The sequence below is a fragment of the Carettochelys insculpta genome, chromosome 4 (genome assembly GCF_033958435.1).
Source record: "Carettochelys insculpta isolate YL-2023 chromosome 4, ASM3395843v1, whole genome shotgun sequence".
Classification (NCBI taxonomy): Eukaryota; Metazoa; Chordata; order Testudines; family Carettochelyidae; genus Carettochelys; species Carettochelys insculpta.
The window spans coordinates 106,990,231-106,997,622 of record NC_134140.1 but is presented as its reverse complement, the minus strand read 5'-3'; the positions used below and the strand labels follow the sequence as shown (position 1 = coordinate 106,997,622).

Here is a 7,392-nt window from a genome sequence, read left to right as displayed (position 1 = left end):
CCAGTGCCCAGCTTACTTTGATCTGGCTCTCAATGAGGTTTGGGGCTTCCCCCCCATGGCAAGTCTCTGAGCCTGGGCGTCCCACCACAGGACTACAGCCCAAGTACAGCCCCAGCACCTTGAGGTCAGAATCTCAGTTGGAAGCCAGGTCAGTTGGGTGACTTTTTAGTTTCATCTTCTCACTTATGCACATCTCCTGATGGATTTTTTTTTCCTGTGGGTCAGTGGCCCAAAAGAGTTTTTCTAGCTGTTGTTTAAGGACATTTAAATGTAATGTGTTGGTAGCTATAATTTAAATCCATTTTTTATGTATTTTCTCAGTCTACAAGCTTTTGGTGTATATATGCTTTTGTTTTTACAAATGACTTCCTGTGGGCCAAATTGTACTGAAATCTCATGGTGATGCACAGGTGAAAGGGCACAAGGAGCCATGGCTTTTTCTATCACCTTCTGTGTGCCGTGCATAAAGGTCAGGTGAAGTTGCAGTCTCTCTTTTGAGAAACCCTTAAGATGGGAGCGTAGGAAGAGGAAATGTCATGAAGTTGTGATATTCCCCAGCCCCCAAAAAATCATTAGACAAGGGAAATCATTTACCCACTCCTCCACCCTACCACACACACAGTTTATTTCCTTCCCCTTACATCAAACTGTGTGGTGTCTTTCTATCTGTTGTGGATCTTGGTGGGGGAGAATGCCAGGGCCCCAGTAGTACCCTAACAGCTCTGAAGCACTATCTCTTCTCTCCCCTGCACTCTCTGATTCCCAGCAGTAGGATTTTATTCCTTAACCCACTTCTGCCAATGTACAGATTCTAGGGACAAAAGATTCCAGTAAGGCTCAGACTGAGATGAGATTTCATGTGTACTATAAACCCAATTTAAATCCACCATGGCCACAGGAATGACGCCACCATGTAGCCCCAGACAAGCTGGTATCAAAATGGTTCGCAGTAGGCACTTGTGGCAGCCTCAGAATATCCAGCTTCCAGCAGTGACATGAAGGTTTTCATGTCCTGACTTCTGATACGCTCTTCCAGTAGACCATAAATAGCAAAATTTGCATCAAGCACTAATATCACTGTACCGCGATGTCAACAGCATGAAAGGTAAATCTATAGCTTGTTCAGTAGAGCAATGAATGGAAAGGAAAATATTTTTGCATTATGGTGATGTGTTGCTTCCGCAACAAGTCATTGGAGATAATGCATTCAAAGTCACTATACATACAAGTTGGCTGACATGCAATGGCTTGTCTGCTTTCAGTATTTGGAATAGTTCGTTAATGGGTCCTGGTTATAATTTAACAGATTTCTTTCACAAGTGGCAGAGTTTCAAATAATAGTGTGTGATGCACTAATAAATTATTCAGCCTTCTGAGCAGGCTACATGAAAAGCACATTTTTCCATCTGCAGCTGGCTAAGCATTTTAACTGTTTCCCTTGGACCTGGACTACAGCACACTTATCCCTGTTTGTTGTGAACTCCAGAATAGATTGGTACAATATTCTCTGCATGGGGCTACTGTCAAAAGTCAGTTGGAAGCTTTAGCTTGTAAAACATGTGGCTATTCACCTGCTTGGCGCTAGTAGGCACAGCAAGCGCATTACTCAATTTCTACAGCTTGAAGTGAAAGCACGTGCTGCTGCTGCTGGGCACAGGATCCAGTTCCCTTCTAAACATGCAGCAGTTTTACACTATTGCAATACTAGTACAATACTACTGGCTACATTGGAGTTATTCCTATTTTACACAAGGACAAATATACTGTACTATATAAATCATGTTGTCTCAGACACTAGAAGCTCAAAATGGAACACCCCCCCACCCCTCCAACCACAGGCCCTTTCTCCTAAGGTAAAGGGGAACTTCCTTTAGCTTCTGATAATAGATCCTTTATTGTTGTTGTGGGCAGCCACAAAAGGTTAGCAACACTCACTCATTAATTCAAATCCAGCACATTTCAAGACTTTGTTCCTGCTTGTGGGTTTAATTCTTAGGATTAGCTTTGATGTAAATATACCAGAATTAGCTTTGATTAGCTATATTGAGGTGGGGCATCTTTGGCCCACGAACCGGATCTAGTCCTCAGCTTACTTTGATCTGGTCTGCAGCAAATCTCCAAATGTTGGCACAGGACTGGAGTGTAAGGAAAGCCCCCCAGATACAGTTGAGTGAGATGAGTGGCTTTGCATTTTCTCACTTTTGTGTGGCCCCCAAGTGATTTTTCTGTGGGTCAATGGCCCACATAAAAAAAGGTTCCCCACCCCGACTGTTAGATCAAAGTTGGCATGGGTCACAATAGCAGTGAAGCCACAGCAGCATAGATAATGGCTACAAGACTAGGTATAGCAGCATAGGTAGTGGCTACAAGACGGGATCCCGGACGAGGCAGAGCTAGCCTGTGCAGCCACCGGTGCAACTGCAGCTTCACTGCTAGAGTTACTCAAGCTACATCAAACCTAGCACAGTAATTCCTCCCAACTGCAGAACAGACTTATCCTAAGTCGAGTGGGTCCTGTTTATATGAGACACTGCCTCTGTCCCTATGTTCCAGAGAGGAATGAGATCAGCTACAGCACTCAGGCAAAGAATCCCCTAATTTGAACATCTGCGGACAGTGAAAGAAAGTTCTCAGAGGTGGGACCTCAACTCTGGAGCTAGTTTAAGAGGGCCCAGATTTACTGACCATCTGGTTGTTGACTGTTCAGGATCTATCTGTTCTCTCAGCCTTTTGCCTGGGGTAATAGAAGGTAATTATACTTAAGGAATATGGAGAATATTTTTGTTTACTTGTGTTTTTAGCAATTCAGTTGTCGTATTATGTTTGCCCTGACACTTTTATAATTGGGCAGATTTTAAACATCAAATAAGGTATTATTTTCAAGCAGAAGGCAGGTCAGTTTGCCAAAAGAGCTCAAAACAGCCTGCAGGAGCTCCAGGCAACCTTTTCTACACTTAAAATTAAGCAGATATTTATTCATAAGTTGAAATAATGGATCATTCATTCATGCTGTTCTGTTAGTTAATTAACCAAATTATGCAAATTTATTGTGACATAGCTTCAAGTTAGACCCATGCAAACAATTTAAATTTCTGTGGTAGAAGCAACTGTTCTCTACACCAGAGGCTTAATCCCATTAAACTGAGAGCAGTGGGCAATTTGCAAGACACAGGCCTCAGTTCCACATAAAAAGTGGGGCAGTCAATACAACCAAGGGCCTGGAAGCAGCTAATGCTCAAATTTGCTGTTCTGCCAGGATACTGTCATCCTCCAAATAGTGTCAAATCAAATACAAATTGTCGGTAACGTGCCTGTGCTGGAAGAGGATGAAAACAAGGCATGTTTGAACAAAATAGGAAGTCTGTGCCTTGCAATACAGTTATTTGCATATGTCTGTCAAACTGGGCCAGTTTGTGCAGCCTAGAATCCCATTAAGTCTAAACAGACTAAGAAAAAAATACATTAAGCCTTCCCATGAATTTAAAGGGAGATTTGGATAAACAAGAAATGCAGGTTTAGATCACTATTGAAGACAGCATTTTCACATACCCTGAATTGACTGAACACACAATGTACACAGAACCTTGCTTTTCACCATTACCATCTGAGTAGCACATATTCATACAAATGGCGAACTGAAGCCAGTGGGTCTTGGAGTAAGTAAACACTACGGAATTAGAGGGTCTTTTAGTGGGAATCAGCAATCAACAATAACTTGCACTCTCCACCAAATCCTTGTTATTACTCAAATTTCGTCTCTTAAGCTATGAAGCCTACTTTGTGTCATATAATTCACTTCTTGACTGTGTCAGCAGATGCCCAGAGAATATTTCACAGTTTTCCAGTAGCTGGACTTGTCTTTTGCAGGACTCTTAACCTTGAGCTAACAATAATTGTCTTTTAATGGATAAACCATTTAGCTGCAGCTGTTTACTATTTATACCAAAGAAATGACATGTGAGCCTTCCCATTCATGCAGTCTTGTCATGTGAACTTGGGTTGTTGTTTTTTTTTTAAGTCTTCAGAATTCATTATTCTTTTTTCAACTTCCAGTGGGCAGGCTGTCTTCAGCTGTCGCTCGCCCATTCTTTCAGCCTTGCATATTGTCGGATGCAATAGTAAGTACCTCAGTCATTTTCCTCTGGATTTATTGCTGAACAGTGAACCATGAAAAATGACCACTGAAGTAATGATTAATCATGAAGCTGAGGTTGAAAGTGAAGGCTGGGTTTCGCAAGGCTGTATAAGAAGAAAACTATTTTATGATAATATAGTGTTTGTGAATGCTTAATTTATTGGAAACATCTGTTGTACTATAAAGTTGGTAAATATGATTACTAAAATATATCCTTACGTGGAATGTGTGTTCCTATTTGTAAACTTAGCAATTGGTCCAAAAAACATTTTCACCACTTAAGCGATTTTCAGATTCCTCTTTTTAATATTCAGTATGTTTTCCAAAGCTCCAGGGTAACTCTTTTCCTCAACTACTCCAGCCTAAATCCAGAGTAACTCCCTGATTTGGGTGGAGTAACCTGAATTATACTGTGGTGACTGAGCATAGAATTTATTTCCTCATGTAGTTTAATGTCCTACGTAATTTAATCTTTCTTTAGCCAAAAATTTCTCTTTAAAATAAAAATATACTAAATCAAATTTGTCAGAAAAGTTAAACTTTTGTATGATTCCAAAATTCAACATTTTGATACTTTTTGTCAATTTTTTGTCCATAATCCTTATTTAAAATCACACAAGATTAATTGTCCATGACATTGGAACACAGCCTGATTCAGTTCCCATGGGTGGGATTAAGGGTGGCAGTTTTCCATTGGGACTGACTGGCATTTGATCAGGCCCACTGTACTATACAGATATGAAGGACTGCACAAACTTTTGCATCTCCACAATGGACTTCTGAGGCAGATAATGTTACCCTCCTTTGACAGATAAGGAAACTAAGTTGAGAGGGGGCAGTGACTTGCTCCAGGCCATGCAACAGCGCAGCACAAATGTGCGTGTAGGAAGAATATAAATGGCTAGCTTATTCAACAGTGGTCAAGTCTGGGGCTTGGATGCTGACTTGCCAGGCTAGGGACACTGAGGTGGTGCAGTACAACCATATCACCATCCAATGAACCCTCCCGGTTCTTTTTTTTGTTTTTTTTTTCTCTGAGTAATGCTGACGTGTTCTGAGCCTGTCTCAAGATCTCTACACACTAATGGGTGGATCATTCCGTTTATCTGAACTGTTACAGATTTTGTTGTAAGTAGTCCAAGAATATTAACAATTCCTGTTGGCTATGTCTGCACAAGAGATTTTTCCTGGAAAAACTGGGGAGTGTCTACACGCAACATGCGCTTTGTCAACATTTTGTTGACAAAACCTAGCACATCCCTCGGCAGCATTGTACCTGAACAGAGAGAGGTGTAATGCCTCTCTCAACAGGGTTCTGTCAACAAAATAGCAATGTAGATACTACGGGGCCCATTTGTCAACAGACAGGGCTTCCGGTTCTTTGGGCAGCCCTATTTGCAGAGCTTCTGGTCAGCCATTTTGTCAAGAGAGGGCCAGGCAGTCGGGTGCACTCTGTCGACAGAGCGTGTTGCTCTTTCAATCTTCATTACAGAAACTTTGTCAAATTCCAAGTAAATTATTTAAGCTAGTCCTTTACCCCGTTTTGTAGACATGCTAAAAGAATTGTAGAAGATAGAATATTATAGGTATAGATCAATACCTCTTCCAATGCAACAGCAATAGCTGTTCTATCCTTTACTATTGAATTAATACTGCTATTAATGCCTAGCACGTTTCGTTGTTCCACCTGAATTTTTGTAAGTGCATGTTTAACTTTCTCCCTTTTTCTAGTTATGTAATCTCCCTCTCTTGTCCATTGTTTGTGCCCAAAAGTTCCTCAGAGCCAAATCAGTTTAAAATACTCCACTTTCCACCATCTGCTCAACCGTACAGAGGTCTTATTTTTCTTCTTGATTAGCCCTTCATATTCGATAAGAAACACATCACAGACAATTACCCCATCAATCCTGAACTTAAGCCCTTGCCTAATCACCTACATTTTGCTTCCAGGACCTCTGTCATGCACCTCACTATATCATTGGTACCACTGTGAAGCATAACCCCAGACTCCACCAAACCATTCTCTGTCTATAACAGATGGCCACACCTGTTCTAGACACAGACACACACACACACCTCCCTCCCATTCTCCACCCTAGGACTTCTGCCTTGCAGTAGGGTGGTGGGGTAGGGGCTTTTGCCCAGCAGGGAGGGGGCCTAGGAGCTTCAGTCCTGTGGGGTGTGCTTGCCAGCAACTGAAGATTCCGCAGGAGCTGGGCTGAAGCCCCAGGTCCTGGCAGGTACCTCCCACAGGGCTGAAGCCCTGTGCCCCAACTCTCAAATTTTGGGAAATCATCATATGTAGCTCGTAGGGTCAGGAAGTTTGTCCAGCCCCACATGAGAAGTCACCAGATATCTTGCGTGGTTACCACCTACCTATCAACATTTCTAATAATCAAATACCCTTTGACCACAGCTTATTTGTGTTTCACAAATATATCCCCATCTCCTTGTTGTGTGAGGAATCAGTCTCCCCTAATCCTTCTGGAAGTCCCTTCTATGGGAGTGCTTCCTTCTATTCTCTTTGCTGGCATTCCTCAAATAGAAAATTGGGTTGGCCATTTTGCTGTAAACTAGCCTCTATGCTGTCTGCCATTCTTTCACTCTGAGGACCCTGGTTGCTTGACCTTTATTATGAAGCTGCCTCCTTTGCAATCATTGCATGTGGGCCAAATTGCTTTTCTGTGTGCTTGTAATATCTAGCCTGATGTATTTTGTTCCTTTTCAGTATGAACCTCAGGACTGTCTAGCCCAATGAATTTCTGTCGTCAGAGGGTGATCTGATTCTGATTGATCAAATCTAGTGAACACTTATTTTTTTTCATAAAGATTTGCCAAGATTACTCAGAGTTGTCAAATACTCACTTCTGCATGTTTAGTTTGCCAGCTAAACAAACTGAATCACAGGCTTTTGACATTATTGTATTCAACAAGTAAGTGGTAACTTTATCTATGGATAGTTCTTTTCCCTGTAGATATCAAAGGTACAGCTGACAGGATAAAAATCTGAAGGAAAAATGTAGTTTTCATAGATCCTGAATGGGTTTTTCCTTCACTGAAATTAAAAAGTCACAAGTTTGTGTCAAACAATGTTTTATTTGACTGTGAACAAACCATTTTCATTTTTTCCCATTTCATATCAGGTATGAGTTTTTTTTCATCGTTTGGAGGGTTTCTTTAAGTATATCTAGCTAAATTTGAAGAAACACCTTGACTACTTCTCCACTTGCCCCCTTCGAAGGGGGCATGGTAATCAG

At 41.4% G+C, this 7,392-nt stretch overlaps 1 long non-coding RNA gene across 1 annotated transcript; it reads left to right on the top strand.

Annotated features, from left to right (window-relative positions):
- The first annotated feature begins 2,680 nt into the window (after window positions 1–2,680).
- On the top strand, window positions 2,681–6,924 carry LOC142012135 (uncharacterized). The gene is made up of 3 exons (XR_012645271.1): window positions 2,681–2,749; window positions 4,054–4,118; window positions 6,864–6,924. It is a non-coding gene; the product is annotated as an uncharacterized LOC142012135 (long non-coding RNA).
- Window positions 6,925–7,392: the final 468 nt, after the last annotated feature.